The sequence below is a fragment of the Artibeus jamaicensis genome, unplaced genomic scaffold, assembly GCF_021234435.1.
Source record: "Artibeus jamaicensis isolate MK-2021 breed Jamaican fruit bat unplaced genomic scaffold, CSHL_Jam_final contig_465, whole genome shotgun sequence".
NCBI classification, from domain to species: Eukaryota; Metazoa; Chordata; class Mammalia; order Chiroptera; family Phyllostomidae; genus Artibeus; species Artibeus jamaicensis.
This window is the reverse complement of record NW_026521843.1, coordinates 38,881,386-38,901,968: the sequence shown is the minus strand read 5'-3', so window position 1 is coordinate 38,901,968 and position 20,583 is coordinate 38,881,386.

Here is a 20,583-nt window from a genome sequence, read left to right as displayed (position 1 = left end):
TAATCCAGACAAATCTAGAGACTGGGACTTCCAAGTAGTGAGGCACAACAAGAAAAGGGAGGATACAAGATGGGGGTGAAGTGCCAGGTATGGGCAAAGAGGGAGGGTTCAGGTGATAACATGTGTTTAGAAAGGACTCACTGTGAGTTCAGTGTGAGGACGGTGAAAGGAATGGAGGGAGGACCAGGAAGCCAACACTCGTTGAACACATACTAAGCACTGGGGACTTCACGAGCCCATTTAAGCATTGCAATTCTTTGAAGTAGGTATTACCAACATCACCATTTTAGGCACACAAGATATGATGTTCACGGAGATAAACAGCATACCCAAGGCCATAAGGCAAATAAGTGAAAGACTCAGGCATTCAAAACCACTCCTGTTAACTCTGATGGATATTTTCATACTACCAAAATGGTTAGCAACCCTATTTTCCAGTAGGATCACAGTAAGAAACATACAAATATAACTGATATTCCATAACCTACCCTGAGAGATCCTGAGGTGGTACCTGTGTGCAGTACTCGGCAACCCTCCACGGGTGTTGCTGAAGCCCAGGCAGCCATGTGGACGTCTCTGCTTTATAGGACCCTGCCCATCCCCCACCCCCAAGGAGCTTTTTGTATCCATCTGGAAGTAATTTGATCACTGATCACTGCCCTCCACGAGCCTTCCACTACTTTTCAGGTGTTCTTGATAAGCTAGGACCTCCACTGCTCGTGGATGGCAATAAATGGAACAAAGAAGTTTCTGACCCTGTTGTGGTATAATATGACACCTTAGGTTGGGTGTCAGAAAAAGCAGAGCCTAGTGTGTGCTTATATTTGACATGGAAGTAAAAGCCCAGGAAAGTGAAGTGAGGGTAAGGGGGGTGAGACAGGAAAGAGAGTCCATTGCTGGGCCAGCCCTTGCTGGGGAGCACCTGTTAATGCTCGCCCTGTATCCTGGATTTTATTCTAAAAGGATGCAGTATAACTATGGTGGGTGAATCTTACAACGCTTGCTTAGTGGGAGGCAGGAGGAAGATTTGATTGTGGCTTCTGCCTGCTGTTGGTCAAAGGTTCGTTCCATGAGACATTAGCTTCCTCGTAATTGTGAGTTATCTGTGGTCCTGAAGCATTGCCCACCTTGACATCAGCAGGAGAAAAGGCCAGGATCAGGGGAGGATGCACATAGACCTGTTCATCCTTGAAGTGGTGGTTGTGTGGCCAAAAACCTCACAAATGAGCTGAGATAAGCTGAAATGGCATAGGAAGGTGTCTGACTTATATATGACAAGACTGTTCTCCTAATTCCATGAAGTGATCTTTTTTCCCCACTCAAGCAGTTGTCAAAAAACAGTACCTTGGTACTAGAAGACTGAACAATAAGGCGTGGAGCAAACAGTTGTGAAAATCAAAATCAATCCCCCCAGCTACCCTCCCAGGCCTTTCCCTGAGATACACCAGGTTCTGAATCAGGCATACAGTGAATCAGGCATACATAGTGGGCTTTACTAATTAGATAGAAAAATTTGCTATGGAAATTTCAACTGGTGTCAAATGACAGCAGTACTATGGAATTGTTTCCAACTGAAGAGACAGAAAAGCCTGGAATGATGTCAGAACAGGTTTTTCCACGTTCCACCATTGTCCTGTCTCCTCTGCTAAGTGTAGAAACATACACTGCATATACAGAGACTGAACATATTGTGAAGATAGGTTTAGAGGATGTTCAATGAATGAATAAATGAGTGAATGAATGAATAAAGGACTGAATGAACTAACCAACCTTGATTAAATATCCATAGCGCAACCCAGTGGTTCTCAAGTTTTAACATGCATCGGAATTACCACAAGGGGTTGGTAGAACAGAAGCACCTAAAGGGCTTGTTAGAACACAGAACGCAGGTGTTCCCAAAGCTGGGTGATGCTACTCTGTCCCTGGACCACACTTTGGGAACTAGTGTAAACTAACCTGAATCTATCACTTTTCATCAGAGGATTCACTAATCTGAAGATTATGGGAATATATGGCGATTATTTTAAATTCTCTGAGTACTTTAGATTTAACCCAAAAATATTTAGGTTGAGGATCTGGTACGAATGTAGTAGCCCCTGTCATTCAGGGTGTGGTTCAAGGATCAGCAGATTGATGAGTGCAAATTCTCAGCCTCACCCCAGAAGTATTGATCTGGAGTCTGCATTAATAAGAACCCTGGGAAATTTGTGTGCACACTAGAGATTTAAAAGCACTGTGATTAACCATTTTTCCCCCTGGTAAGGACAGGAATGTGTGTAGGATCGGGGAGATCTTACAGCGCTTCTCAATCATTCCTGAGTTCCAGGTGCAAAGCAGGATTTGTAAAAATTGCATTGACTTGCAGCTGACCTCAGAGCATTGCAGAGTAGTCTTTTCTTTCTTTATTGTAAGTTAAAATTTTATTTCAAATTTTGATTAGTCAATAAAACACACTGTCTCTATCCCTATCACATATATTTGGATGAAGATGCTAATATATTTAAATCCAGATGTTGACAAGCTTCCTCTGTCAAAGACCAGGTAAGCAATATGGCTTTGCAGGCCTTATAGTCTGTGTTGCAACTACACAACTCTGCCCTGGCAGTGTAAAAACTGTCACAGACACTCCATAAACCTATAGGTTCATACATATGAACTCATTGGTTACAGTTCAGGTAGAAGGCCAGCTTTGGTCCATAGGCAGTAATTTACTGGTCCTGGTCTGAAACTCTCCGAGCTTAGTTCCGTGTTTGTAAAATGGACATAGAGAAACCTAGTGGGCAGGCAGGGTTGGTGCGAAGGTTAACTCAAACAATGCATACTGAAGAGTTTTACGTTAATCCCTTACTTCTTACCATTTCTCCTAAAATTCTGATGCAGAAAAATTGTAATTAACTGACTATTTTAACTAGACAAGTTCTGGTTCATTATTCACTCACCGTCCCTCTCCCCGCCCCCCCACTTTGGCTTTCTCTATCCAGCACATCCCCATCCGACAGGTTTGGAGGAGACTCTGATCAAAGAGACAAAAAAGAAATGTGAAAAAAATGTTGGAATTTTAAATTGTGTCTTTCCTGATTTTTTAATCTTTGTGAGCTGCTCCAGATCTAGGACTTTCTCCACCATCACGTGGTGATTAAGTTAAGAGAATGTAGCAGAGGCTGCGTGAAGGTAAATGTTTGCATATACACAGGCAGCTGTGACAGACCCCAGGAGATTGAAGCCTGATTAAGCTGGTGAAAACACAGTGACTGAAGGTGAAAGAAAAAAGGGCAGGTTAGGAGGGAGGACAGAGAAAATCTCTTCTTATGAACACACCCTCCTCCCAGGTCAGACGCACATATGCCAATTTGATTTTATATCTCGAGACTGCAAGCACTTGGGAAACCTAATTGGTCCAGAACTCGCTAACATGCACAAGTGCAGTGGGATCCCCCTCCACCTTGTTATGGTCCGAAAGCGTTTTCCATCCCGCCCTGAAGACGGGACTTGGCTCAGTGAATTTCTGCAGATATGACCTGAGCTTTGTCCTGTGGTTGTTTCCTCGTGCCCCTCACAGTCCAGTGTGGCTTATCTCCCTCCAGAAAAAAAAAAGCATGTGTGTAAATCTGGTTGTGTTTCCCTAACACTCCGCACCTTCATATTCACAGTTAAGCACAGAGGAGCCACCTTATTCTTATTTTAAGCCACCCTGTGCTCCAAATTTGAGCCACCCTTTTGCTTTTTGATCAGGAATTTTGTGTGCTGCTTTTCAAGGTCATAAAGAAATTAAACCAAAGCCCCACCTCCTTTCCCTTTTCATATCCCTGAACAGTTCTAGAGAAATTTTCTAGAGAAAATAGAGCTTAATTTCTTGGAGGTGTTTTGTTGACAAGAAAATGGAAAGCATGTGTCCCTGCTTCACTTATTGTACTTCCAAGTAATGAAAGTATTTAAGAAGGTACAATTATGATCTTGGCAAGCACCTGGGGCTCTTGGAACTGTTTTTTCACACTGAATAAACATTGCAGATAATCTGTTTATGTTACACTGTTCTGAAAAGCTATCTACAACAAAAGGCCACAACCGTTCTTTAGTTTCTTTTTCTTGAAAAGAAAAAAATATATATTGCACTAATAATTTGCTGAAAATGATTCCATTGTCTCCATTTTCACTCTAGCCAGACAGAAACAGGTTTTAGTTAAAGGAGTTTATGGGTTTCATTGTTTCTGCCACTTTTAACTGAACAGTGTAATTTCTTTCTTTCTTTCTTTCTAGTAACCTGAAATTCTTCTTGTTAACAGCCTCTCATGACCAAGGATCACTTGCCATCCCTGAAAAATTAACCTTCTTTTGAATAATGTACCCCAAATTTATTTTATCCTCTTAACCTGATTGACTTTGACTACATGGTCTCCTTGGTTACATTCAAAGCTGGTATAGCCACCCCCCCCCAAAAAAAAGCACACAATCTATTTCTCTTTTGGACAGAAAATAAGAGAAGATGATAACAAGCCACTGAGTTAGGAAACACTAGCTAGAAAAATGTATGTCTGCAGCTTGATCTGGTTGAATCCTTTAAGTTGAACAGATGCTATGGAGAATTATCTGTCTGATGAAGTAGAATGCATCAGAGATTGTAGAAAGAAGACAGAGGAAGAAAAGAATTAATGGCGTGTTCATACAGTTTGCAGTGTTATAAGATTCAGTAAGCAAGTCGCACAAATGGGAATAAAAGTAGCCCCACCACACCCCATTTGTGGGAGTCTCATTCTTCCATGGAGCAATAGATGGTCAATAGCCCAGCATTTCAGAACACTGGCTTTATTTCTCACCCCATACACTTTTAGGCAGGTCTCTATTGCCCCTGTGTTGCAGGAATTTTCTGAGTTATTTTTTGCAACTGTGGTCCCTATACAATTGGGTTATGAGAAACAATAAGTTAGATGGGAAGGTCTTTCAGTTTATGTGAAAGTGGTATTATCTGTATGTTCATTCAAATAGGTGTTAGAGATAGATCATCTAAGCTTCTCTGTATCTCCAACTTTCTGCTCACTTTCAGGGCATTCAGAGAGGGCACAAAGGATGTCTATGAAGGACAGAAACTTTTGTTCCAAAGGCCAACGCAGGTTCAATCCTCTCAGGCTGCCTTTATCTCAAACACCTTGAGGGATAAGCTCTCTATCTTTGCTCTCACTTAGATGTCACTGGCCCCTAAGTGAGAGAAGTCAGGACCTTAAAACTCAGCCTCTGTTGCCCTTAGGAAATATTGGGGGGTGGGGATCAAAGTGGCACAAGGATACACTTCTAGAGTCATCTACCAGTAAAAGCAGAAAGAATTGACTTCTTTGTGATCTAGTCCATCCTTTTCAATTTGCAGGGATGGAGACTAAGGTCCTCTGAGCTGAGGTCACACTGTTGGTTAAAAGCTCTCCTGGTCCCATGTGGTGTCCTCATGCTCTACCTCACTGTCACCTTCATTCAACTGTGAGAATTCCCATGATGCTGCAAGTCATTTAAGCTCACAGGGTCCCCAAGCCTCTTACCACTAGGTGGCAAAACCAACTCAGCAGTCCCAGTAATTCATCCCAGCCTCATTTCCTCCAGCTCCATCCCAGGAAGTCTCTTTCCAGTGATGTTTTGAATTAAGAAGTTGCAATAACATTCTCACAGTCCTGTTCAGCTCTGTGGGTTGGCCCCTCTGAAGGCTAAAGGAATTCACAGCAGCCCCCTAACCCGCCTGAGCAGTCTGGGTTCTGTTTCTCCAACAGTTAGAAAGCGAAATCCATTATCACAAATGATCTCAGTCCAGCCCTTGCCAAACATTTACTGCATCCAAGACCATCATCAAAGCAAAGGAAGATGCAAGGCCATCTGAACCTTTAGGAAGGTATGGGGTAGGGACAATTTGGTGTCCTTGCCTCTCATAACTAAGAAAAGACATGCAGTCAAGTGTGGTTTAGGAGCACCAGTGTGAGGAAGTAGATTTCGGACTGTCAAGAACGGTGATCCTTTTTAATACTTGCATAGCCTCTAGTTAAGTGTCTGGTATAGTTCTATATTTTAATAATAAATGCATAATGACTGAGTGGTTCCGTTAATAATTTGTTTTCAGCACATTGATGGGGTATAGAGAGAAGAACTTATTAACCCATCTTACAGATGAGAAGTGAGGTAGAGAGAAAGTTTTCCTCCTGAGTTTACCATATTAGGCAGCTCAGCCTTTTCATTAGAATGAAACTGAGGACACTGAACTACTGTTCTCCAGATCACAATGCACAAGTTAGGAACACTGTAAGTTGTCCCCATACTTGATATATGTGATGCATAAAATTGGGAAGAAAAGCATTTTTTGTATTTATTTATTTTTAGGAACAGTGCCAATTTCATATTATTACTTGTCTGACTCTGCGGTCAGAGATACAGATAAGGGGAGAACAAACAAACAAACAAAAAGCTGGAATCACCTTCTGGAGGGTGGACCCCTTATAGTACAGGCTTTCCCCTGCTAGATGAGTGTTCTAGGAACCCATCAATATCAGTGTCCAGCTTGTGTTATTGTGAGAGGCTGCATTTGCCTTCAGTGATTCCTTTTTTAAGATGATAACAAGCCACTGAGTTAGGAAACACTTTCAACGGGTCTTCCCATTTCATGATGGGTGATTTACAAGCGCATGTGCCCACACCAGGCTAAGTGTTCAGCAGTTTTTGACAAAAAAACTCAGCATGATGCCTGTGACCCACCCTTCCTATTTCCTAAGCAACTTCTTTTGGTTTCCCTGGATTTTAAAAAAGTCCTCAAAGAGAAAAATTTTGCAAATATGGAAGAGGTGAAACGAACAAAAAAAATTGGCAGAAACAGTGAAAGGCATCAAAATTGATGAGTTCAAAAACTGTTTTGAGCAGGGGAAAAAACATCTCTATAAGTGCATCAAATAGAGAGTATTTTGCAGATGACTAAAGTTTAAACATGTAACAATAAATATACAGTTTTTGTAAATAAATTCCACTTTTAGGAGGTCGTACTACAATTGTATTTACTTTTTTGTAAAAGACATCATAACAGCAGTTTCATATTTGTTTTAGTTGCATATGATGACATCATGTGATATAGGAGGAATCTCCAAATCCTCAGCTGGGTATAAGAAACAGGAAAATGTAAAAGCTATTCTTGGAAAACATTGGTTTAAACTGTATTTGACAGTTGTCACTTGGCATAGGGACTTTCAGCGCAAAGATTCCAGATTGCATTGCAAATTATATTTATTTACTTCTATTAAGACTAACTGGGGGAGAAGGTGTTCATTGGTAGAGGAGGAAAGTATTTCAGAAGAAAGGAAATTGTGTCCAGATATGACTCTGCTCCTCATTTTTCCAACTCTCTTCACTGCTTAAAGGCAGGTTGAGAAATCATATTGGCTCCTTCAGGTTTAAAGACAATTTTTATACACATACACAGACAGATTTGCTTCTATTTTTGTAAATGTAACTGAAGACTACCAAGATGCTTAAAAAAATCCCCCAACTTTCTCTCCTCTCTCCACCTGCCCCCAAATGGAAACACTGCTGAGGCAAAGAGCATATGCAAAGACTCTCTCCAAGGCGCCGTGGCAGGAGAGGAGTTCTCCATGTTGCATGGAACAGGCTTTTCTTTTGTGGCAATTTTTCTGATTTACTACTACAGTTGTCACATTATTAAGTCCAAGGGAAGAAAACAAAATGCCAAAGCTGGAAAAGATCCCAGCCATCATATGCAAAACAGAGGGAAAGAAAGCCACGGGGGGGGGGGAACATAGTCATAGTTGGGGAAGAAAAAGAGCAAGAAGAGAGAGAGGCAGAAAGGTGTGTCATGGGACTGACCTTAATCCTGCATCTCCCACCACTTTTAGCTGCCTCTGCCATCAACTCACCATATTTCTTCAAGGGCGCAGCCACTGGCACTTTAGACCCTCCCAGGAGTCCCATGGTCCTTCCACGTAGTGCACAAGTGGCACAGAGTGTGTGGCAACTTCAAAACATTAAAGGGAAAAAGGAATCTCCTTTCCCACCATCATCATTTTTAAAAACAGCAATTGATGTCGCCTGAAGCAGAGGCTGGGAAAACCAATTATACCACATTTCACTCAAGTGTCAGCAATTGGAATAATAGTGCCCGACAGTGAGGGCCCCTACGTGAAACGATGCTGCCATATTATTTTGTTTTGGCCCGGTATTTTCATGAATTCAGGCTTGGAGCAGAGCCCAGTGCTGTTTTCTTTCAAGGCCTTTACTTCCCGTGTCCTTTTTCTCAGATCTTGCTGCTCAGTTCTTTTCTTTCCTTCTGCAGAGGCCAAGCCAGCCTCGCCCTCTCAGCCTCCTCAGCTGGGCTGGCCTGTGGCAGCGGTGGCTGCTCTGCTCTGTTTACTGAAGAACATGTACATCATTGGAACATTTTCCACACCCCTTGGGCCAAACGTTTTATGTATTTGGCCCTGAGCAGCCTTTTGGATTCTTTGATGAGGAGCCACTAAAAATCATGCAGCGGCTACTATCTCACATACTACAGGCTGTTTTGTATGTTATTGCTATTGTTATTACTAGTTGCCATTCCCTGAGAGGGATGTGCACTTCAGTGGAACTTAATTAGAATGGCTCTCTGCGCTGCAGAATATTTTCCTACCAAGGGCTTCCGCACCTTCCTTTATGGTCATGAACAGTTAAGCACACAGTGTGCTTACCTACTCTGACATTCTAGTCATGTGAGGGGACACTGTTGGATGCAATGTCCTCCCAGGCTGGTGTGCAAAGAAGCACTCAACTGCCATCCACTTACCCCACTCTTCAGAACATGCCAAATGCATCTCTGATGAGGAAAAATGTAGCATGCCTGCATGGAAAACTGGGTTGAAGGAAGAACTTAGTTTTATCGATAGTGACTGACCTTTAGTCATATATTGGCAGCATACCTCCAGTTAGTCCTATTAGATAAGGTGTGTCCTCTGTTCCTATCACATGAAGGACTTGAAAGGGTCTTTCTCTCTCTCTCCCCCCACCTCTCCCTTTTGCTCTCACTCTTAATGCTTACCCACCAAACATTGTCTACATGTTCCTGGCAAGATGTTAACTACCAGTGCAGAACTCAGCCAGCCTTCATTCTTCATCAATGATCATTTTTTGAGATTTTGGAATTTTAGCCTATATATCTGGGTTGAGAAATAAGACACTGACCCCCATCTCTCTCTCTCTCTCTCTCTCTCTCTCTCTTTGAATCTTTCTATAATATGTTGCTTAATGAATTGTTTAACCTACACAGGTCAATCCTTCATTGAGAGTCAATTATCATCAATTCATTAAGAAGGAAGAAGAGCCAATCATTTTGGCTCAGAAGCAACCTAATCCTCCAATCCAACTTTACCAAGGAGTGAATCCTGTATTTGGAAAGTCATTGAACCTTCATGAATAAAACTGACCATTCTCCAATTATCTTCTCCTTGAGTCTCTTCTCTATTGATTAGAACCAGAAGGACAGGGTGATCCTTTTAGTCAGAAAACTCTCCCTAGAAACTTAGCTCTTGGATTTGGTTTTGTGTATTTTAATAGTTCAACTGAAAAAATCCATTGTATTTTAAAGTGCTTTCTCTTCACTTTGGAGTGAGAATGGTTTTTAATGGGATGGGAGTGGATATAGAATACAGAGAAAGGAAAGAGGGACAAGGAAAGGGCAGGCATTTACTCCTGAAGGAAAAACAGCTTTCTAAACTAAATGGCTGTCACCAGTAAAGTGTTTTCCTATGGAGAGTTTCATTTCTGTCTATGCTACTAGACTTACTGGGTAAAAACGGCAAAAACAAAGAAGGGTTCCATCAGGAAAGACTCTCAATAGAAGGAAATAGAAAAAAATACACGCACACACACATATATTGCACACACAGTTTAATGTATACATATTAAAGCAGCCAAACAAGAGCTTAATACAGGCTAGCAGTAAATGTAATGAAACAAAAGTGGATCTAGCCAGATTATATATTGAATAAAAGGCAATGAATAAGCACTGAGTGAAATTTTATATGTGCACATTACACCAAACCAGCCAAAGATTCTGACCCCTGACACTGCAGAAATGATGTAGCCATCTTCTTCGTTCTGATGCTTTCAATAAAATCATTCCCAAGAGAGCTAGGGAAAAAAATCTCTCTCTCAATAAAAAGTGAAACTGTCAGTATTATGAAAAAGCATACTAATAATTGGATAGTGTCCTGAAGTTGCTTTTATAAAGCTTTTCTTTTTCTCCCCTCCTCAGGTTTCAATATTGCCCAGTGAGTCCATGAGATCACAGAGGGTTGATGGAGATAGAAAGTTGTAGCATTGATTGGTGCCCTTGTGAGGCACAGGTCAACAATGTGCATATCAACAGAGAGAACTTGATGAATAAGGCACTCTGAGTTTCTAAACACAGTCCACCCATAATGAATATGCTGCTCAACAATCCCTAATGTGAATAAAGGAATAAAGCTGGTGCCTGGACCCTCCTGATAGAGGGAAAAATGAGTTCCGAGTAATAGAATCCTCTGGCTAACGTCACATTGAGCTCTACAAATCATGGGCCATGTGCCGAAGGACTGATGGAAAGGGTTTTGTGTTGGTGAAGTAGGAGGTTCTGGAAGTTGAAGTCTTGTCAATGTCAGTGAAATTACATGAGAATGTGGGATTGGCCCAGAGTGTTAAAGGCAAATGAAGTCTGTAACAGCATCCAGGATGAATGAAAGTTTGTAGTCACAACAATTAGTACCAGTTGACAGGGTCTTTCAGAAGCACTGTGAGCAGAGGGAGTCCACATGTGGTACCTCTTTTACACCTTTCCAAAGTGGGGAGGAGAGTGGGAAGAGCAGGAGGAATATTGACAGTAAACATTCAAGACAAGGGAGGTAAAGAATTTGTAAAAGGATATGAGCAAAAGGCAACTCCTCAGTTTCAGGATAAGCCAAAGAGAGTGAGTACTGTTGGTCTTGCCAGATCTCAAGCCTCACTGTTTTCTGTGGCCTTTTTGGAGGCAGGGGTGGCCTGCTCACCACCACCCCACAGGCAGTGAATGAGCAGAGCTGGCACGGCTCATTCTGTGGCTTGATTGAATCATCTTCAACATATTGTGTGAGTGCTTCACTGAGGGCTTTCTTAATCTTCCACCTCCTCTCCCATACCTCATGAGGTCGACCCTACCAACTCACGTGCTTCCCAAGAAATCCATTCCAGGCAGTACTGAAAATGAATTGGGACACTCCACCCAATTCCCAACAGATACATCAAGTTGAAAGCAATATCTACAGTAAGGCTGAAATAGGAGAGGGACAAATGTGATGTGTGTGGGGGAATGAGGGCCATCCTACAGTTGTAGAGTTGGCAGAAACTAGACTGTTGGCCAAGCAGCAAGAGTCTCTGGCTGGTTTTAGCTTAACATTCACAAGCTGAGTCAGCTTTTCCCTGGCAAGTATGGGCCTTCTTCCAATGAAACACTCCAAAGAGGGGGGTCCATCTCAATGTGCATCAGTTTTTCATATTTTGGTGATCAAAATGTGTTCACTACCAGTAATACCAGTTAGGTTAAAGAACAAGGTAGTTGTTCTAGAAAAGTTTGGTGGCAGAGAGAAGGAGAAGGAGCTGTTTGTGGGAAGAGCTGAAATGCAAGCCATTTCACTGTCTCTTTTTGACCACATGCTTTCACTAGGAATTGTAAACAGGTACCTCTCACACGGTGAAGGATGGGCAAATAGTTTAAGTGGTAGGTGGAGTACTCTTTAATTTTCAAAGCCAATAGTGGACAGTGCTGTGTTCAGATTTAAGGTGCCACAGTATTTTATTCCTTCTACTGCTGCGGCCACGTGTCCCACTTATTCCTCTTCCTTTTAGGAATCCAGGTGTTGGTGAAGTGGATAAGCTCTGACTTTTGAAATAATAGTACTTGGAGGTAATAGAGCCTTAAGGGAAGTTTTTAATAAATTCTTCTATTGATACTAGAAACCTGAATCTAATAATCACTGAGTAAAGAGGAGGGAAACACCAGCTTCACATGGTCTCTACCTCTTAAAGATGCACTTACTCCTGCTGAGAAAGACCTGGACAGGCTCCAACTCTTAACCTTCTTTCCTGGATCTTTACTCTTTCTTATCAGATCTCATACAGTCCAACCAAGAACATCAAAGAAGAAAGCCTTCCTTTTTTCTTAACCTGATGAGAAGACCTATTCACCCAGTGGGTGAAGACAACCAAGGTGAACGGTGGGAGCAGGGCAAGGCACACAACAACATCTGCCTGTTGCCTGCAGAGAGAAGTAGACGTTCCCAATGAGGAAGAGCATTTTCTCCAAACATGAGACCTTTGCTTCTGGTCATCCCTGCCAGAGAAAACTGGAATAGAGAGAGTGCTTTATCAAATACTCCTTTAAAGACAAGCAGAGCAGCTGGGAAAGTTTTCACAGTTTTCAGATGGACTACGAGGGGGCTGCTTGGAACTTGGGGACAAAGCTTTCCCTGTGTTTTTCAAGGTGACTGCAGCTATTCCTCCTTCAGACTCAGCAGAGGGCCATGCAGACCTTTGTCTTCTCCTCTGTGAGGCAAGGCATTGAGGCAAGGGCAGTCTTTCTGAAGTTATATTCCTCAGAGCAACACTGTTACCAGATGCTCAGTGAAAAGGGGGCGTGAAGATTTACAGGACCAGGTAGGGGATCTGAGACCTTCCTCTGCTATGTCTCAAAGCCAGACAATTTTGGTAGAGCACTGAAACTTTTCTCTTTCACTTGTTTTTTCTGGAAATGCAGTTGGGTGGTAAAAATGGAACATTAATTTCTCTAAGGCCCCTCCATCTTTTGACTTACCTGATTCTAAAATGTCATTATTGTCTTCATATATATGAGTTTTGTCTATGTCCCTGGATGAGAATAAAATTCTCTTCTTCTGAGACAGATTGGGACCCTCAATGTACATGTTTGCTGTTTAAATTTTTCTCAGCAAGAAAACCTGAGCCCAGGCATTCAGGGAATATGTAGGCAGGGACTGGGTTATTTCAGGGAGAGCAAAACATCTACCTTGTTTCTAATTACAAAATGGAAACTAGCAAGTCTACTAACTCTAAGAAATATTTATTTAGTTCCTACTATGTTCAAGGCTTTGAGTCAGTTGCAATATAGCAATTTTACACTTTCAAAGCACTTGAAATAATTTTAAACAAAGCCAACATGAGTTATATGATAAGACCCCCCAGAGAGGTTCTGTAAGAGAACGTGGCATTATGATTCTGGTATTACCCATGAGGAAGCCGAAACCTGGGTGCACAAGGAGACTTCCCAGGTCTTAGCCCTGGTGAGTGACCATGTCAGGCCTGGACTCCAGGTTGCTTGGTTGGAATTCTCTGTTGTTATAGACTGCTCTGCCTGGTTTTAGGAATTGTATCTCAACCCCTTGTGGCTAAGGGTGATGGATGACCTTTGGAGTGACAGCCACAGGAGACAAAGCTTGTCTCTGGTAGCAAATGCTGCCTCAGTTCCTCTCCCTGCCCCCAAAGCTTGGTTGGAAGTCAATGATGGGTAAGACCCCTCACAGCGGTGGGCAACCTAAGCCAGACTCCATCACTTGGGAGGCCTTCATGGAAGGACTGGGGGGGGGGGGCTGCAATGGACTCTCACCCCCAGCTTTGACATAGCCGGAGTCCCCATGTTCTCTGGAAGAAGTGCTTCCTGCCTCTAATCCCCTTAAGCCTGAATACCTGATGGGGAGGGGTGCAGCTCCTTGCCTTGCTAGAGTGTGTTCTGGGGAAAAGCCTGGCATCACAAAGACTTGCTGATAAACCTGTGAAATCTGCTCTGCTGAGAGTGCTTTCATTCATATGATAAGGGTCCGAGAGGAAGTGAGTATGTCTCCCAAAGTTTCTGCAACTCTGTTCCTGACAGACACTGACTCAGACTCTGAAGCCCTCAGACTTCTTTGAAATGTTATCTACTGTTTGATCCTTGCCACCCTGTGTCCCTGTGTATTACAACCCAATAGAAGGCTATAGAACGGGGGCTTGGGGCCTTTGTCTCCCCAGAGAAACTGGCCACTGCCCACTTCTCCTCCCTAAGCAGATCACGTCATGTCTTGGCCATATTTATTCACTCCAGTCCATGACCCTCGGGGGGACTTGCAGGAAAGTCGCTCCCACACTCTATACTTCCTACTTGGTGGTCCCTATTCAGATAACCAGTAGATACCTTTCTGGGATAGGAAAGTTTACGGAATGGTGGCTTATCTTCAAGCCCAATGTGGGCCAACCAGTCATTTCTATTTCTTTTGTTCTTGCTTTTTTTCTAAAATTGACTTTTTTTGTTTTTCTATATAAACACACTTGAACAGAGAATTTGAATTATTGAAAATGGCCTAACTCAACCCCAGTTTCCTTGCTATCTAAGAATTTGAAAAAACGTGGAATGAGGGCCTTGGAAAATGGAAGGCAGAGAATCCATAGGGAAGGTGGAGGCTGGGGCAGGAGCCTGCTACACTCACCACTCCAGCACTGACGCAAGAACTGAACTCGCTCATCTGATAAACATCACAGCCACCCAAGGATTCAGAGGGAAACTCAGCTCACCCTGGAGTGACAGAAATCTAGAGACAGGGGCTATCCAAAGATGTGGGAAGTTGATAATAAAGCCAACAGTAACAGCTGAGACTTCTGCCTGGCACCCTTGCTGCTTAACTTCATTTCCGGAAATGTTTTGCTTTCTCTATAAAAACACACTGGACCTTTGAAAAATGAAAACAAACCTCTTCCCTCTAGGCAGGTGTGTGTGCAGCAGGACATGCACAGACACACACACACACTCACAGTCATTTAACAAGGCTGAGAGGGCATGATCCCAAAGGCTTAGCAACCTCCTGTCCAAGAAGAGTTCCCAGCTAGCCTAATCACTCTGGCAACAGCACACCTGAGCATTTCCCTCTCGGCACAAAGGAGAAGACAGACTGGGAAGCCAGGCCTGTTGGACAAATGCTATCTCAGGCTAGAAACAGCTAGTAGATGCTCTCCCATGTAAGGGGCCTTAACAAACAAGTTGGGGGAATCATCTATGCGAACGTTCAAATGTGACTTGGTCACTGCTTTGAAGTAGCTAAGTCTGTAGAATCTGTTCTTCATCATTTTTTCAAATAATAATAATAAAATTTGAAAATTATGATAATTATGTGTTCTGTACCCTGGAAAGGGGCAGACTACACTGAGGCATATTTTCTAATGTAATTAAGGCTTTCAGCCGATCCCTCCCCACTGCAATTGTTATTTCAAAAGTGAATTAATAAATCATGTCCAGCCTGTTCAGAATGAAAATCTGTCTTGAGTATTCTTGTTGCAACCTGCGAACTGATTCAGAGCAGGAAGAAAAAACTTGTGCTGAGTCCCAACCTTGGATAAACTTTTGGGGCAGTTTCAACAGAGACATCTGGAACCATTTCTAAGCTTTATTGCAAATGATATGCAAATATTCTTTCCCCTATGTTCCCTTATGGCTCCCTATGTTAAACTCGAAGCAATTAATGCTGACTCCTGGATACCCAGGGGACTCGGATCTCCTGTGGTTTATACAGAGCACTTTAGCGATCATGATGAATTAGTGTAAGGTCTGGTAATGCACCTTTGAGTATGTGAGGCCTTTTAAGGCTCTCGGAGGTCATGCCTGTGGCTGTATAAAGTATTTTTCCTTGGCAGACCAGAAACTCTGATAGCATTAAGGTTGTATTTCTATTCATCACAGGGTCCAGATTCCGAATGTCCAAAATCACCATTCTGCTTCTCTAGACAGCAGATGTTTCAGGCCTGTGATGACTCAAGGTAAATATTTACCAAGAAGCCTCGGTAGCAGCACTTAGCATGCTTGGAGGAAGAGAGATGTGTCATTTCAGAGAAGGGGTATCATTTCTCTTTTGTCCAAGCACAGAGTGGATGTAAAATGTGGAGCAGGGCACCACTCACTGGCAATCTCTCCTCTGGTGTTGCATGGGTTCTAGCCAGGGGAAACTCTGTTGATCGCCCTTTAATAAAAGAGGTAGGGAGACTGGGCACATGGCCCAGAGGCCTGGCTGGTCAATGTTACTTATACAAGTAGGTGATGGAGCGAGAAGATACTAGAGAGAGATCCCCTAAGGATAACATTATACTAGCTGTTTGGCCTTATACAATTTTTAAACTATTTTGGATATTAATTCCCATTGGTAATATGAAAGAATTGAAGGACCATTTTGTTGGTCTCTTCTAAGAATAAAACTTGGTTCTATTTTCTTCCATGGAATGTTTTTGCTAGTCTGAGGTTTGCATTTGGTACAGAGAAATGCACCCATGATTGAGATAACAAGATGCTCTGAGGTCTGTCCCGTGTTAGCTCCTCATCTCTTTCATCCCTGAACTTTCTGGGCTATAGAACCTTTGGTAGTTTCTTAACCAATCTGAATCTCCCTCCCCATAAGATGGGATGATAGTCGAGCTTACCTTGTGAAGTGGTTGTGAGGATTAAATGAAAAAAAAAATGCACGTGGAGCACATGGTAAGCATTCAGAAAGTGTTAGCTGTTAATGGTATATACAGATTTAGCATTCCCTAGCACCTTCCTTGTACATTACTGCCTCTGTATTTATGGCCATTAGAAGAGTTTCCTGTGTCAGCTGTACCACAAACTAAGTGGCTTAAGCAACAGAAATGTATTGTGTCACAGCTCTGGAGCCTAGAAGTCTTAATCAAGCTATTGGCAGGGCCATGCTCTCTTTGAAAGGGCTAGGAACATCTGTTCCAGGCCTCTCTCCTCACTTCTGGTTCCTTGGTCAGTGGCAGCATTACTCCAATCTTTACGTGATTTTCTCCCTGTGTGCACATGACTGTATTCAAGTTTCCTGTTTTATAAAGACGCCAGTCATATTGGATTAAGGGCATGCTCTAGTCTTGAATGACCTCATCTAAACTAATTATAATTGTAACAACCTATTTCCAAGTAAATTCTCATTCCGAGGTGCTGAGAGTTAGGACTGCAATGTATGCATAAGGAGGGGGAGCACAGTTCAACCTATGATAGTCACAGTCGTATGCCCTGTCTATAACCAAACACCTCTCCTAATCTTCAATTTATAAATTTATATTGCTCCTTTACAAGTTAACTTCTTAGGACTTCTTTGCCCTTGCTCATCTGGATGCAAAGGTTTCTTTTTTCTTTAGAATACTAGTAGGACTCATTGTCTGCATCTCTTATTTGATACTTTTAACTCTTTACGTATGGTTAATTGTCTTTATTCCACATGTGGTTTATACCTTGAACTAGAGGAGAACACTGTCTATAGTTGTGTCTTCCCAAGCTTGTAGTACACTTCATTGCACAAAGTAGAAACTTTATAAGTATTTTCCATTAAGATAACAAATAGTTGGTGAAACCATCTGGGCAGTATGAGGATATGAAAATACTGTCTTTGCAACTTTTTTATAAATCTAAAATATTAAGAATATAGCCCTAGCTGATATGGCTCAGTGGATTGGTGCCACTCAGTGGATTGTGAACCAAAGGGTTGTTGGTTTGATTCCCAGACAGGGCACATGCCTGTGTTGCCTGGCCCCTGGAGCGGGGCTCTTAAGAGACAACCACACATTGATGTTTCTCTTCCTCTTTTTCTCCCTCCCTTCTCCTCTCTAAATATAAATAAATGAAATCTTAAAAAAGAATATAGACTAAGAATGTTACCCCATATACTTCTCTATCTATATATCACCTATCATTTGTATGTATGTGTATAGCAATAGATATGTAGGATGATGTTCACATATTAAAATAATCATTTTAGGGTTGAAAATAAAGATAACAAATAATTGAAGAAAACATCCAGAAAAAAGTCACTGAAAATTTTACAGAAGTCTAATGAGAATACATTTTCATCCTTCCTGACTTTTCTACACACACGATAATTTTGAAAACTTTCTGACCAAGATTATTGTGAAGATGTCCAATCACACCTTGTTGGTAGAAGTTTTGGTCCTCCAAGTGGCCACTCGGATTCAACCTGTAGACTCAGTGCCAGTAAGTTCTTGGTTGAACCCTCCCTGTAAGGAAGAATCTTCAAAAAGCATTAGTTCCACATTCTGGGACTCAGCATTAAGTCTCTCACAGTGTGCCTCTGAATTTTCTTCCGATGATTGGGCACTGTGTTCTAACAGCCGGTCAGCTGCGATCTTCAGCTGCAGTGTCTGCTCAGGTGTAGAGGTCTGGGAACCGTATTAAAAAGGGGCCTGTGGGCCTGGGCCTTGCTCTTGCTGCTTCAGCTGTGTGCCCTCTGCCTCCTTGAAGGTTCGCTGTTTTACATGATCCAAATGGCTACTCCCTGCTACTACTAAAGTACTTGCTGCCTCAGGTCCTGGACTTGAGGATGCAAATATTTCTGATAAATTCTTCTATACGGGTTCTACCCAACACCTAGAACCACCCAGGTACCTCTTACACGGACTTCTTATTCTACCAGAGCCTCCTCTCAGAAGACTCCTTCATACTTCGTAATTTCCTTTAACAGGGTCTGTTTTCATTTCCAGGCTTGTGCATCTGTGCAATTTAACTGTGTTATTCTCAAACTTATACTAAGAAATGGCCTAAAGAAGCTCCAGAACCCCTAAGTGCAAAATGAAAATCTGGTGAGATTAGCCACATTTTAATGAATACCTATGTTTTGTTGGCTCAAAATACATTGTTAACCTTATAATCATAAAAAAGTGATTGTACTTTTACAATTAGCACTCGTCGAGTAAAACAATAAGCATGAGTTCAAAAGCAAAGGGCCTTAGAGCAAATGTTATGACTCTGAATGTTGACCAGATCTCTGAGCCTAAGGAAGCCACAGAATAAGCTCAGTCATGGGGATTTTACTGATGTGACACAGGAGAAGATGCTGCATGTGCAACGTGCCGAGATTAGCCAGCTTGGTCATAATACAGGTATGAGACATGAGGAAGCAGGGCAGTGCTATCCCCTTGTTTGTGTTTAATTTAAATTCGAATCAAGTGCTAAACAGACTCAGGGAGACAAGCCCTGCTTCCTCACACATTTGTTCACAGGAGGTATTGGCTGGGCAGTGTTGCTAAGCAAGAGAACCTTGACACCAAATCACTCTGATGTTTAACTCTAAAGTACTGATCCTTAGAGCATCCAAAACTGCAGATAAAGCAGCCATATAAGGGCCATGTGAGAGCCAGCTGGCCAATCTCAATAGAGGTAACTAACAAGAATCATAAAACAGGAGTAACATTCACCAATAGATTGTCGGCCACCTAAAATGATCTAATTTAAAGGCCTGGCTTTAAAGTTTGTTTCCTAAACACTTTATCTAATATGGATATAGATTTAAAGATAGAGATATAGATATATAGATATTTATATTTTGGGCAAAGTGTTTAGACAAACTATAGGTATATAGATACCTAGAGAGATATACCCTTGTTTATGCTTAGGAAAAAAGAGTGGCTCTTTCACACTCTTAAAAACAACCCATACTGAAAACTTATGCAAGAGGTACTGCTCTCTCATTCAATGTAACACCAACCCCAGAGAGAACTGGGGACAGAGCTGAAAATCCCATAAAGATGGGGCCTGTCCAGTTAGACATGCAGAGAAATGCATGATAATCCAGTCCCCCGGGGGACTTCTGTTCTACACCAACACAAGATGGAGTAGCCTGACCACACCTCCTACACACTGACACAACAGAGCCTTTCTTGTCTAATCGAAAGAGAAAAGCAGAAGAACACCTCATGGCAATCTGAGACCTTAGGGAGAAGTGAGATGGGAACTGGTAAGAGACAGTGAATGAGCACTGGCTTTAATTTATAACAAAACCAGGATGGAAGGAAAATGGAAAGTGTCAGTAGGCTCCTTCAATTATGTTTATGACTTTCTTCCTTTGTTTTTTGAAGCTGATTGATTGAAAACTCCTCTGAGCCATTTAACAAAGCATTAGTTACATTAAGCTTGGGAAAAATACCAAAGAGAATAGCACTTTGATTCCACTAATAACCTTTTACCTTATTAAAGCAGAAATTTAATAAGGATCTAATTACCTCTTTGCCAGACTTCTGACTTACTCATGCTTTGCTTTCTGCCCTGTGTGAAGTGTGCCCTGACACGGAGGTAGGATGCTTCTATCCGTATTAATGGAGACAGAGTTTTAGTTGCATGATTGGAAAATCAAAAACAACAGATAAAACTTTCATTTTCCTCCAATGTTCAAAGATATGTTTATTTCTACCCCATACAGCACTGAAGGCTGATAGGGAGTTGCTGCTCCATGAGGTCACCTGGAGCCAGAATGGTACTCTTTGCATTAGAAGCCCCAGGTTCCTTCTCAATTGTCACTTTGCCATGCCCAGGGCATGACTCTCACTCCCGGTCCAAGATGACTTACTACCACATCACACCCCAATCAGCAGGAAGGCAGAAAAGGGGAAGAAGATGCACATCTCTTTTCTTTAAGGACACTTCTTAGAAATCGTGTCCCTTGCTTTTCCTAATGTTCACTTGGTCAACATTTAGTCACATGGCCACATCTCATTGGAAAGGTGACTGGGAAATGCAGTTCTATTTCAGGC